Genomic DNA, 14,482 nt, shown 5'->3' with positions numbered 1-14,482 from the left:
CACGACTTCCGCCGAAGTCGGCTCCTCTCCTTGTTCGGGTGGCGATCGACGTCACCGGCGATCAACGTCACCGGCTTTCTATCCATCGCCGCTCCATTTTTCATATATCCATTTGTCTTGTCTTGTTTCCATACACACCTGGTTTTCATTTCCCCAATTAAGCTACTTGTATTTAACCCATCATGTTTTGTGTGTAATTGTTTCATGTTGCTGTGGTGTCTTTTTACGCGCTTTACTTTTGTTATGTTCCGTATTTTTGAGCGCATTTCATTTATGTTGTGCTCTCGTTTAGGAACTTTAATAAAGTGTGCCTGTTTACATCATGCTACTCTCCTGCACCTGACTTCGCCTCTTTTACACACGCTGACAATATTACATGGATTTATTAGTCTTTTTAAAATGCAGATGTTCCAAAGGTCTGCATCAATGGTTTGTAGGCTATGAGCGGAAGCCAGGAAATGCTAAATGTGTTTATGTTAATTGACGGTCAATTACCATGAGACTGGCAGTTATTTAAGTGATAAAACCCGAGAAGCCGGTATTTGGAGGATAGATTGGCACGGGTGTTGTTGGGACCGAGATGAAGTGTAGGTCCGGCAAACTGTGCCAATATATCCTCCAAACACCGGCTTCGAGGGCATTATCACTTTTATATAATGGGTTACCAACATATTCAAATAACGATTGACATATTTTCATTAAAAACATTATTTTGCTGAATCTTTTCATACCATTTCATCCTTCCACAAGATATAGTCCCAACACAAATCTAGGGTTGCTACCCAAGCTGGTCGTTCATTCTATCGGTTCGGTTGCCAGAGACGCGACTCAGTCGTTCAGTCTTTTTATTCTGTATCTATGGATCGTTTGTTCTAAATGTTCCATTGCCATACTGGCTGGCAACGTTCTTATCCCTTGCTTGCTAAACAGCCAACTATGGCTAACTTACAGTCATGTCAAACAGTGCAGCCAGAATAACAACAATAGCTGCATTTGAATTTGGTGAAGCTGTTTTCTAGTGACATTCATTTGGATACATCGCCATGAGGCACAATTTACGCCTGGCATAGAAAATGTGCTCACTCATCAGGACACTGTTGTTCAGAGCTAGCCAACAACACAGCTAACACAATCACTTCAAACTGAAGCTGGAAAGACTGCAAACTAGCTGCACTTCATTTAATTTGACCTTTTTTCACTTGACAATTCTTTGTATATATATCCATAAAAATGATGCCAGCTGATTCATGATTTCGACTGGTTGAGAATCGCTGCCTGTCTGTCTCGTCCCGACTCCCAACAGACACGTTCATTACTATGGGACAGCTGGAGATTGAATTTGAATATTGTTGCAAATGTCGGAGAGACAGACAGCAAGGTTTACACAAATCTCCGCCACTGTTGAAAACTAAATGTTAGTCTAAAAGAAATGTGAGATAATGTCTAGATGCTTTTCATAGTGGAGATCAAGTTCATAAATTGCCTGGCTGGGCTAATGAGACAGTGTATTGTGCTGTCAGATGGAAACGAGTAAATATCCATTGTAATGTCATAGATTTAGCCGGTGGTAACTTGTGGAATAGACATCAGCTGGAATGCGGTTTTACCCAATCAGCATTCAGGATTAGAACCACCCATTGTATAATTGCTTGACAATCACCGGCTGACAGAATTTCATGACCGCCACAGCCCTTTCACCACATACTTACCTAACCTACTACAACGACACACACACACACACACACACACACACACACACACACACACACACACACACACACACACACACACACACACACACACACACACACACACACACACACACACACACACACACACACACACACACACACACACACACACACACACGAGAGAGAGAGAGATCACATGTAGCTGATGGATCTGCTGGCATTTCACTGGCATAAAACACAGGCCTACACTTAGCGCCACAACAATGCTAAGAAGCAATGTGCAAAATGCTGATTATTTTAATCTGCAGGAGAGTGTAAAGGAATGTTGGACTTTGCTACACAAACTGGCGTGCATCTATCACACACTTTAACTGGTCCAAAGAAACCTATCACAGCGGCCAGCTCAATGAAAAAGGCAACAATGTGCACACGCACACATACACGCACACACACACATACATACATACACATACATGCAGATAAACACATGCCGATAAACACGTGTGCACGCACACACACACAGATACACACACAAACAAGGTTAATGTTTTACAGGCTAACAGATCCATCTAAACGATGCCTTTGTGTGTAGGACTTTGCATAGTTTGGCTTCCGTATAAAAGAGTGAGCTCAGGCAGAGGATTGTACAGAGCATGAGTAAGTAAACCACCTAAATTCCTCTCACACGCTTCGACAGGAATCCAGCGAACAGGCAAAGGAGGCGGAGAGGTGGTGGTGCGGCAGAGGAGAGGAGGAGAGAAGGGTGCACTCTTTTCAAAGCCAGGGCATAATTTGTCCTGTTCTCAGTGTGGTACAAAAACAGAACTTAACATGTAGCAAACAAGAACGAGGTCGCCAATCGCCAGCGATGTTAACCCTTTGTATGGACCCACTGACAATGAGGGCACAGGGGAGCCCAGCAAACCACAGATACTCTAAGTACAAAGCAGAAGGAAAAAACAAGAGTATTGTAAAAACTTAGGTGAAGACATTAAAGAAACAAGAAAAGATTTGTCAATGACTGGGCAGCACATGAACAAAGATGCTGTTTTCTTATTCTATATAGCCCGTTTTTAGGTCTGATGAAAGCACTTGATCAATAACATGCATTATTGTCCTTATTAATAACATTAGCACGCTGACGCTCAAAGACGACATCAATAGGCGGGCACATGAAAAGAGAGATGATTAGTGAGGTGCTATAGGAGGGGCCAGCTAGGAAAATATTCATAAGGGCCACAAGTCTATCCCAAGGGCCGCTCTCTCTTTAAACACATTTAAGAGAAGGAGGGAAAGTGTTCTGTTCATCCTCAGAACCACCCGAACATTTGAGAGTGAGAGAGAGAAAGGCAGAGGCCACTCTGCAGCCAAACTACACACTAGTCTCCCACTTACAGCCGGGTCGGCATTGGGTGTCTCAGAAGTGGAAAGAAAACGGAGCGTGTTCCTTTTATTGTTTGTTTTTCTAGCACTTTGTGTTATTCTGGTTCCCTCTCTCTGTTCTCTCTGTCTTTACATTACATAATGAGGTCCATCCATCCCAATTAGGAGGTGTTGCTTCCTGACGAGGGGTGTGTGTTGTGGGTAAGGGGAAGGGAGGGCGGAGTGGGGTACTGGGTTTTGTGTTCTTCTTCTGAGAGCTTTTTTAATTGTGTATAAAATAAACTGGGGTGCTGAGCATCAATCATTAGCTCATACAAATATCAAGAGGGGTAAAGCTAACCCAACTATCCCTTAGGATTACTCTTGCACACTATGGATTCAGTATGCAGAACAACTTGAGAGGCGTTCAATCTGGATGAACCGCAGGCAAATGCAATCCCAGCTACTCCTCAAGAAATACAACATAAAACCCTAAATCCAATACTTTCAGCCTCCATTGCCAGTCTCCATAGAGAAACATGGAGACACTCCACATACACACACACACACACACACACACACACACACACACACACACACACACACACACACACACAGTTCTCTCCCTCCGTGACACATGCAAAGCTGAAGTGTGTTTTTGTTTTGGGAGGAAGAGAGGGTTAATTACTTGCACTTCTCGATCAGAAACATATTTACTGAGTTCTCCCCTCTCCTTTCTCTTTCATTCTGGGGGATGGGGGGAAGGAGGTTAACTTCTTGTGTGTCTGAATGGAGAACAGCTGCAGGGTGCTGGCCAGGGACAGTTCTACTTGGCTAGAGAGGAGACCAGAGACCCCCTGGGGAGGAAAAGAGAGATGAGAGGAGAGAGTGGAGAGGTGGGGAGAGAAAAATATATAGTAGGAGTGGGTAGAAGATGGCAGGGGTAGAGAGAGATAGGGCAGTCAACAACAAAAAACGTATAGCAGAGGAGGAGAGGAGTGTTAATGGAAGTGCTGAGTGGTTCCCATAAACAGGACCTGGTTGAACAGATCATAGTAGCCTGAGGATATATCACAGCCCAGTTGACTTTACAGAGCAGCGGAGTGATTCAAAAAAGCAACACTTCATCTGCTAGTAGAGGACTCGCAGACAGTTATTGATTGACACTGACACTGGGATGTCAACAGAAAACCAAAAAATGACGAACGTTGTAGCAAAATAACTGCAAAAAACCCTGACCAAACTCAAACAACGCATCATCGGTGTAAAAAAAAGAAGAAGCTTTGCTTCGTACGAACCAACAAACCACCGATTCCCCCCAGAGAAAGAGGCACTGTGGGAACACGTTTGGTAGCAAAGCATTCTAGGAAAAGACACAAACGTGTAAGAGGCTCATCTGGGTGATTTCCTACACTGGCTGTTTTTCTCCAGTCAATCAGGCATCGGTAATGCTTTAATGAGCTGGCTGTCAGTACATGATGAGTTGTGTGTGACACCGCAGAAAAAACACATTATATAAACAGCACCCTCTTGGATATAGGCTATAATCAGATAGGGGAGGGGGAGGGAGTCGTTGACTCATTCTGTTGTCAGGATGTGTTGCCAACGCTGCAGACAACTCCATATTTAATGTGGAGTTTCACTCGCTGTTTTTAAGAGTTAGTATCTGAAAAGGACTATATCTGTGTCTGTATCTGGCAGTGCTGGAATCTGTGAGTTGGGTAATAAGGCCAGAAGATCGTTCTAGCTGGGACTGTTGGCCAATTCTTGAATCACTGGGCACTTCATGCATGGAGCGTTGCTGCCACCCAGTGGTTAAAGGGAACATAAAAAGCTTCCCTGCAGTGCTCTATGCCCAATTCTAAATAGGCCTCTAGCCACTTCTGTTCCATCTTCAGCCTATCTGGGAACAAGGAGGAGCTTGAACCATACTGCGTATACCTGTCAAGTAATTTCAGAACTATTTCAAGTGCCTCTAAGGGTAAGAGTTGGAATTAGGCCGTAGCCATCTGAACTCAAGTTTGTGTGTGTGTGTACGTGTGTGTGTTTTTTGGGTTTTACTATCCTTGTGGGGACCAGGATAGGAAAACAAGGAAAATTCAGACAAGTGGGGACATTTCGCCGGTCCCCACAGGGAAAAAGGCTATTTTAGGCTTAGAGGTTAGGTTCAGGGTTGCAATTAGGGTTTGAATTAGGGTTAGGGGTAAGGTTTAGGGTTAGGAGTTAAGGTTAGCAAAAAAAATGTTGGTCCCAATAAGGGTAGTAAAACAATCGCTTGTGTGTCTGTGAGAGAGAGAGAGAGAGAGAGAGAGAGAGAGAGAGAGAGAGAGAGAGACCCAGTGCACCCCAAAGGCCTCACCCACCACCAGAGCATCACCACCTCCATCGGCCCAGCCAGTCTGGACTAGAGGTCGACCAATTAAGGTCGACCGGCATGGCCGATTAATTAGGGCCGATTTCAAGTTTTCATAACAATCGGCAATCGATTATGGCGGATTACATTGCACTCCACGAGGAGACTGCGTGGCAGGTTGACCACCTGTTACGCGAGTGCAGGAAGAAGCCAAGGTAAGTTGCTAGCTAGCATTAAACGTATCTTTGGATAGAAAACACTCTGACGTTTCTAAAACTGTTTGAGTTGTGTCTGTGAGTATAACAGAACTCATATGGCAGGCAAAATACAACCAGGAAATGAAAATCTGGTGCCTGTAGTTTTTTCAAGTCATTGCCAATCGAACACACAGTGACTAAGGATTCATTTTGCACTTCCTAAGGCTTTGACTAGATGTCAACAGTCTTTAGAAAGTTGTTTGAGGCTTTTGCGGCAAACACAGACTGAACGAGAAGGCTAGGAAGTAGGTGACTCAGAAAATCACATCAGTTCATTGCGCACATTCACGTGAGAAGGGACCTGTGTTCCAAAACGTTTTTCAAGACATAGCAATGGTCCGGTTGGAATATTACTGAAGTTTCACGTTATAAAGGCCCTAAAGATTGATGCTATACAACGTTTGAACGAACGTAAATAGATTTCTTTTTTTTACTTTTCGTCGTGACATTTTCCTTGCGCGTCCTACATTTTGAGTAGGTTACTGAACGCGCTAACAACATGGAGTTATTTGGACATAAATTATGAACTTTATCGAACACAACAACATTTATTGTGGACCTGGGATTCCTGGAAGTGCCTTCTGATGAAGATTATTAAAGGTAAGTGAATATTTCTAATGCTATTTATGCATTTAGATGACTCCAAAATGGCGGGTATCTGTATTGCCTAGTGTATTTTTCTGAGCGCAGTACTCAGATTATTGCAAAGTGTGCTTTCCCAGTAAAGTTATTTTGAAATCTGTCAATGCGGTTGCATTCAGGAGATGTTAATCTATAATTCTTTGAATAACAGTTTAATATTTTATCAACGTTTATAATGAGTATTTTTGTAAATTCACCGTCAGTTTTGGGGGAAATACATTTTCTGAACGTCACGCGCCACTGTAAAATGCTGTTTTTGAATATAAATATGAACTTGATAGAACAAAAAATGCATGTATTGTCTAACATAATGTCCTAGGAGTGTCATCTGATGAAGATTGTCAAAGGTTAGTGCATAATTTTAGCTGGTTTTCTGCTTTTGGTGACGCCTGTCCTTGCATTGAAAATGGCTGTGTGTAATTTTTTGTCTATGTACTGTCCTAACATAATCTAACTTTATGCTTTCGCCGTAAAGCCTCTTTGAAATCGGACAATGTGGTTGGATTAAGGAGATGTTTATCTTTCAAATGGTGTAAAATAGTTGATTGTTTGAGAAATTTAAATTATTAGATTTTTGCTGTTTGAATTTCGCGCCATGCTATCTTGTCAAGCAATCCCGTTACCGGGATGAGAACGGGAAGGGGTCCCATAGAGGTTAAACAGCTCCTCCATTACGTCTGCACTAAAAGCACGCACACACACACACACACACACACACACACAGCTATTGTACTAAAAGTTTGCTTGTTCAATGAATAGGAATAAGGAAAAATGAAAAATGTAAAAGAGAACAAATGTTTGCTGTTATCCATTGTTTATCGTACTCGTAACAACTTAGTAGTTAGTTGTTACTGTATTTTTGACTGTGTTATTCTTTCTTTTTGCTACATGAAATCGCTATCATTTAGCATGTGGAACAATCAGGGCTTAAACTCATCAACCTTTGGACTGAAGTGTTTAGCACAGGAGTTTTTTTTTTTTTATCTGAAAGATGTTGATGTCGTCATTCTGCAGGACACATGGTGTAAGGCAGACATTGTTACTCACCGGCCCACAGTCTACAGAGAGGTAATTGTGCCGTCACAGAAACACAGCTCTGTCAATAGAAGCGGAAGCTCTGAAGGATAGATCATTTGTTACAAATCCGAACCGCAAAATCGAATTGATCCATTCAAAATTAGTAAATATCACATTTGGTTAAAACTGAAAAAATGACTTGTACTGACAGAAAAGGTTTTGTTCCTTTGCACAATATATATCCCCCCTCAGAATCCCTGTATTACTCAGAGGAGATATTTACCACCCTTGAGAAGGAGACGTGCTATTTCCAGGCCCAGGAAAATGTGTTGATCTGTGGGAGCACAGGAACACTACCTGATCTAACGACCACATGAGGAGAGAGCTTTATTACAGCCCATACCGTTTCTAACTGTCTTCATCTCCCCGATAGAAACAACAGTGCCAGCACCATCATCAAAAAGGGAAGGGATCTGTTGCAGCTCTGTCGAAGCCTGGGTCTGTACTTTGTCACTGGTAGGTTACGGGGGGACACTTTGGGGAAATTCACCTATTGCTCACCTCTTGGCCACAGCACAGTAGACTATATGATTACAGACACTGACCCTTTCTCTCTCAGCTCATTCACCGTCAAGCCACTAACACCTCTGTCTAATCACAGCCAAATTGCCTTGGTCCTCAAAAGAACAGACCTGGAAACAACCACACATTCACAGCCCAGTAAGCTGTATAACATCAGAAATTCATACAGATGAGCCCAAAACAGCACAGAAGAATACCAGAAAATAACCAGTAACCAAAAAATACAAAATGGTGACATATGGACAACCCATTTTAAAACAGTCTACAACACCGTTCAAATTGATACAAACGCAAAACAATGCCAAATTCATGAGAAGTTGAATGGATTAGAAAAATCTATAAAGGACAATCAAAATCCATTGGACTCCCCAATTACTGACCAGTAGCTCTATTAGAAACTTCAGGCCCTCAAATTTAAAAAAGCATGCAGACCTGATGGCATCCTAAATGAGATGCTCAGATTCACTAGTGCAAAATGTTCATTGGGAAAGGGGATACCTAGTCAGTTGTCCGACTGAATGTATTCAACTGAAATGTGCCTTCCACATTTAACCCAACCCCTCTGAATCAGAGAGGCGCGGGGGGCTGCCTTAAACGACATCCACGTCTTTGGCGCCCGGGAAACAGTGAGTTAACTGCCTTGCTCAGGGTCAGAACAACAGATTTGTACCTTGTCAGCTAGGGGATTCAATCCAGCAACCTTCCGGTTACTGGCCCAACGCGCTAACCACTAAGCGACCTGCCGTTTAATTAGATCCTAAGTGTAGGTTATTTTCTTGACATCTGGAAACAATGACTCATAACCCCAATCTTGAACAACGGAGACAAATTTGACCATAACAATTACAGAGGCATTTGTGTGAACAGTAACCTGGGGAATGTTTTATGTAGTATTATAAATGTAAGAGTTCTAAAATGTCTTGAGTAAAAAAACTAATTGGATTTATACCAAAACATCGCACGACCGATCAGATTTACACCCTATACAGCCTGATAGATAAACATGTCCACCAAAATAATACCAACATGTATGCCTGCTTTATCGACTTCCAAAACGCATTTGATTCTATTTGGCATACGGGACTGTTCTACAAAGTGGTGTAGGGGGGTAAACATATGACATAATTAAATCAATAAATGCAGCATCAAAACTAGCAAGAAAATAATGGAATTCTTTAACCAGGGGCGGTGCCTTTGCCAGGGTTGCAATCTGAGCATGCGCTCTTCAATATTCACATCAACGAATTGGCCACTATTCTAGAAAAATCTTCAGCCCCTCGTGTTAGGCTCCACAATCCAGAGGTTAAATGCCTGCTCTTCGCAGATGATCTGTGCCTGCTGTCACCCACAGCACATGGCCAACAGCAGGGTCTGGAACCTGCTGGAGCAGTAATGCCAGACCCTGGGTCCTGGCAGTAAACCCCAACAAGACCAAAATAATTAGATCCAGATCTCAGGGAATTAGACCAAAGTTCTGAATTGGTACAAAATATATAGAGTACTGCACAGACTACAAGTACTTAAGTTTAAAAATATGCTCAACTGGACAACTAAATGAGGCAGTGAATGAACTGAGAGAGAAAGCACGCAGGGCATTCTACGCCATTAAAAAAAGAATTTAAATGTGTCATTGAACCAATTGCACTTTAAGGCAGCGAGGTGTGGAGTCCACTTGCAAAACAAGATTTCACCCAATGGGGGACACACCCCAATGAAACCCTGCATGCAGATTTCTGTAAGATTCTCCTACATGTCCAGAGGAAATCTACAAACAATGCACGCAGGGCAGAATTAGGTCAATATCCACTAATAACACAATCTAAAAAAAGAGCAATTCAGTTTTAGAAACATCTGAAATACAGTTATTCCCTCTCATATCATTACCAAGCCCTGCAATGCCAAGAGCAAAGAAAAGAGTCCCCTCATCCAGCTGGTCCTGGGGCTGAGTACACAAACCTGTTCTACTAACACACTTAAGCCTCAGGACCAGAACATCCAATTAATCAGAATAAACCAAATTACAACACAGTCAAAACAAAACTACATTACCTATTGGGAAACAAAAGCACAAGCACAAAGAAAAATGCAGTGCTATCTGGCCCTAAATCGATAGTACACCATGGCAAACTATTTGACCATGGTTACTGATCAAAAACCTTAGAAAGACCTTGACAAAGTGCAGGCTCAGTGACCACAGCCTTGCCATTGAGAAGGGTAGACACAGGAAACCTGGCTCCATGTAGAGGAAAGGCTGTGCAACCACTGCACCACAGCAGAACCTGAGACGGAGCTGCATTTCCTGACAAAATGTCAAAAATATTAAACAATTAGAGTGTCATTTCCCCAAATTTTAAACCCTTATTCAAGGTTTCAAAGACTGCTCTGATGAGAATAGTCTACATTTCCTGTTGGGGGAAGAAGATGAGAGCTATGAGTTGGCGGTGCACAACATTGCTGCCTGCCATAAGATGAGGGACAGTGTTTGACAGACTAACCTACACGTGTCCTCTATGTTATTGTTATTGTCCATTGCATGGTTATTTTTACCCTTAATTATTGTTGTTATTGATTGTCCCCTTGACAATCTTGATTATTATTATTACAATTATGTTCATTTTGTAAATTAATCTGTAAGGGCTGACGCCGGACAGGAGTAGCAGGTACGGGGAGTCAGACATTTATAGGGGAGGTAATAAACAGGTGATTAAGAGAGTCCAGGTCCGTCCAATATCAATGAAGCGCGTGACGAGGGAAGGCAGATGTGCGTAAATGATGGTGGCAGGAGTGTGTAATGCAGGGCAGCCGAGGGCCAGGGGGGAAGAGCGTGAGCAGGCGTGACAGAATCACACACTTTCCAAAGTACTCTTTGGCAATATGTACATTGCCACATCTTGCCAATACAGCAAATTGAATTGAATTGAGAAAGAGAGAGAGCAAGCATGCAACCGAGCAAGCGTAAAATCTTCAAAGTTGGACACGTCAAACTTTTGATCATGCATTTCTTCACTACACAGTATCCACAATCCAAATGATCTCACCAGAGGTATAGGGACATTAGTACACCCTAGTGGTGGTGGCAAGGATAGTTATTTTCCTACTAATAAAAATACCCTTGTCTGCAATACTATCTCATCACCAGGTGGTGGGGGTATTTGACTGTGTTGGGCATTTTGTGGTACATTGAGCAGGCTCTAGGAGACTCCCAAGAGATTGTTAACCCGTTCAAACCACAAGGTGGAGGCAGAGCTATTACTACAGACACACGATAGGTGCACCTGTACTTCAACAGGTAATACACACACACGTCCTGTTCTGTTCCACTGCTTAGTCCCACTGTTAAGTTCTAAGGGTCCATGTAAATGTCTGATTTACGGCCATGTAAACCCTGACCTGTTTACCGGACCCCCCCCCCCCCCTCCTCCCCCACACATGTCTTGACTGCTAAATGCTTGGCTATGAAAAGCCAACTGACATTACTGACCTGTTGAACCCTCTACAACCACTGTTATTATTACTTGAACCTTCTTGTCTTCTATGAACGTTTGAACATCTTGAAGAACAATCTGGCCTTAATTGGCCATGTACTCTTATAATCTCCCCCCCAGCACAGCCAGAAGAGGACTGGCCACCCCTCAGAACCTGATTGCTCTCTAGGTTTCTTCGTAGGTTCCTGCCTTTCTAGGGAGTGTTTCCTAGCCACCGTGCCTCTACATATGCATTGCTTGCTCTCTGGGGTTTTAGGCTCAGTTACATAAGCAGTTTGTAATAAATGCTGTTGTAAAATGGGCCCTATAAATACATGTGATTAATAAAGTATTACTTCATCACATACTGAAAAGATCACAGTTGACAAATACTATAAGGACACCATTCTATAAACTACCCAGTGGAGAGAGAAGACATTAAGTGATTACATTCCACACAGAGAACATCACCCACATTGAACAACTGGCCTAGACTACTCGAGTGGGAGAACAGCTCCTTCTCCCCAACCTTACACACAGGGGCAGGCTGAATCAGGATCCCTTTACCAGGTCTGAAGGAAGGACAGGAGTCAATTTCCCATCATTACAATTGTGTTCATTTCAATGTTGTTGCGTTTGATGGGGCCAGTCGGAGTGCCAGTCTGTTTGTGCTATCATGTCAACTCCTTGTCACACATTCTTATGTTTGGCTTGACAATGGAGCAGGCAAGACCACAAACTGATCTGGGACCAGGCTATGAGGGGGCAAATTGTGACTTGAAGCAGCAACCCTGCCATTACATAACAGTGCACTATCACATGGGCCATAAAGGTCCAGCTAACATTGCAGAAATAATGAAACGTTTCCATACAGGGAGGGCAAACTGATATTGAATGGTAGGACAAGTCTGTACACGTCACCACCGCTTGAGAGCAGCAGACTGTAAGAACTCTAGTTCTCTAAACGTCACCATAGAAACGACCTGCACAAAGTTGCTTGACATGACATGAGAAGTTTTGGAGAAAATGCATCAGCTAACTTTACGTTTATGATAGGATGATAAACTCTTTGGACCACTTTGATCCACCAACAAACATTATATTTATATGTCATCCAAGTTGCTTACATACACGCATTGCGGACTAAACTCCACTCCATGACAGAGTTCGCTAAAACGCACGTACACAGAGAATAAGCCTATTTAGAGAAACAAATGAAAGTGGTTTACCTGTAAGGCCAATGCAAAACTATGTTCTTGCCACATTTTATCCAGAGGTGACATTTTACAATCCAAAATCCAGTTTCTTCTTACATCACGCACAGGGCCGTTATGTGACATCCACCTGTGTGACTGATGGTGATGAGTTCTGAAAGCCCAACTCCTGGGCAACTGTAGACTATGGATATGACACGGGATATTAATATCCATAAGCATGATGCGTAAAAATATATGGATGTCAAAATCTAAACGAAGAACCCCACGCACAAGTCAAATAATCCTCAACTGAACACAACTCCATGCAAAGCTCTCCACCACGCACGCACATCTGACCCGTGGGACAAGCCATAGGCTATCCCATGAGATCCAATAGTCAATGAACCAAAGAGCACATGACTGCGAAAACAGCTTAATTTATAAAATTCACTTAAAAACAGAATAAATCCAGATTTGGATGAAATGTTCTCGCGTAGTCCAGTCTGTTCTTGGCGTTGCCTTGTTCGACTGTAGCGCGATCCAGCGGTTTGCAGTGCAGCCGCGCACTAGTTTCTCACGCATCTTTGCATTTCCAAATAGTCGCTTATCACGCGGTAAAAGCCAGCACATAACTGAGCCATGCTGAGAGCTGCTAACCCAAAGAATTTGGGCAGTGGCCGATGGGATATGTAGTCCCCACCCACAAACAAACGTGTGACTCCAGCTGTTCCCAACTTGCATAAAACGCATACTGTTTTAATGTAAGTCGGTTACATGGACTTGTTCACCTATTTTTCTGTATTCTCATGTTCTCTCTTAAATCAAATTAACAGAACTTGGCAGTAACACTACTGGCTACATCCAAGAACAGGCCCTTCTCTGACTGAACGCTCTGCTGGCAGTCTTACATCACTTTAAAGTCTCCCTGCCAGCAGGCATGCTGTTATTTTTGAGCATTTTAAATTACTAGCACGCAAAAACTCGGCTTGGCTAAGAAGAGTAGTGGAACTGTACACAGAATGGACCGGGTGAGTGTGGGAAGCGTGCGTAAAAAGGGGCAATCAACGAGAAGCCAACCCACAAAAACGTTTTGTTCAAACATCGGTATATACTTATCATTACCATTGTTCCGATGTTCAGGTTGGCTCCCTGAGTTGATGCACTTCCAAGACGCAGCAAAAAAAAAGCTTGGGAATCAAAACTGCCAGATGTTTCGGATGCAGTCAATGGAAAAACCCGCGCCGGGTTTTCCCTCCCACACTCACACCTGAATTCCCAAAACACCTGAAGTGCACGCGATCCTGTAAAGATGCAGGTACTTGATAGCGCTCTTGTGTGAACAGGGCTGAGCGCTTACGGAAAGTGTGTGCTCACACCGCGTTGCGTGACTAGAGGGGTTGGGCCGCGGAACACAAAGACATTGTTCAGTGTGTGATCAGTCAGTCAGTCTGCCTCTCCGGTAACACAGCAACATTCCTCCCGCGTTCCTCAGCCTCTCCCTCCGCCGCTGCACAGGCTGCTGTGGGTTAACCAGGGGAAAGCGAAAGTGATGTCTTTATAATTGTGTTTTATAGGGGTTCCTGCAACTTTGTGTGGTTTTCTATATTTAGCAACATGTGAGAGAGAAATTAGAAATTAAACCTTTTAAACAATCACGAAAAGAGTAACTTCTAATGATTCCTATTCACAAAAAGTATCACAATGGGAACATGACATAAATTGGTCAACAAATGTGTGTCAGAATAACCCACTGCTAAAGGAATTTCTGAGAGATCTTCAGTCTTCATCTGCTTTAGGGTTTTGGGACACTACTTCATATCTCTGGTCTCTTTAGTCTCTCACTGGTCTTTTGGGTCTCACTATCTCTGTCCTGTCTGTGCGTTTTCTCTACCTCCACGGTCACAAGGGCTCATTCAGA

The 14,482-nt window shown here is 43.0% G+C and overlaps 1 long non-coding RNA gene across 1 annotated transcript in view; it reads right to left on the bottom strand.

The window, feature by feature from the left end:
• LOC106589341 (uncharacterized) overlaps positions 1-13,912 on the bottom strand; it is a 73,489-nt gene extending 59,577 nt beyond the window's left edge. Inside the window, exon 1 of the long non-coding RNA XR_001324832.3 lies at positions 12,598-13,912. This is a non-coding gene — a long non-coding RNA (uncharacterized LOC106589341). The remainder of the gene's footprint in view (positions 1-12,597) is intronic.
• Positions 13,913-14,482: the final 570 nt, after the last annotated feature.

This window comes from Salmo salar, chromosome 28 (assembly GCF_965601325.2).
Source record: "Salmo salar chromosome 28, fSalSal1, whole genome shotgun sequence".
In the NCBI taxonomy this organism is placed as follows: Eukaryota; Metazoa; Chordata; class Actinopteri; order Salmoniformes; family Salmonidae; genus Salmo; species Salmo salar.
This window is presented reverse-complemented; position numbering and strand designations above follow the sequence as displayed.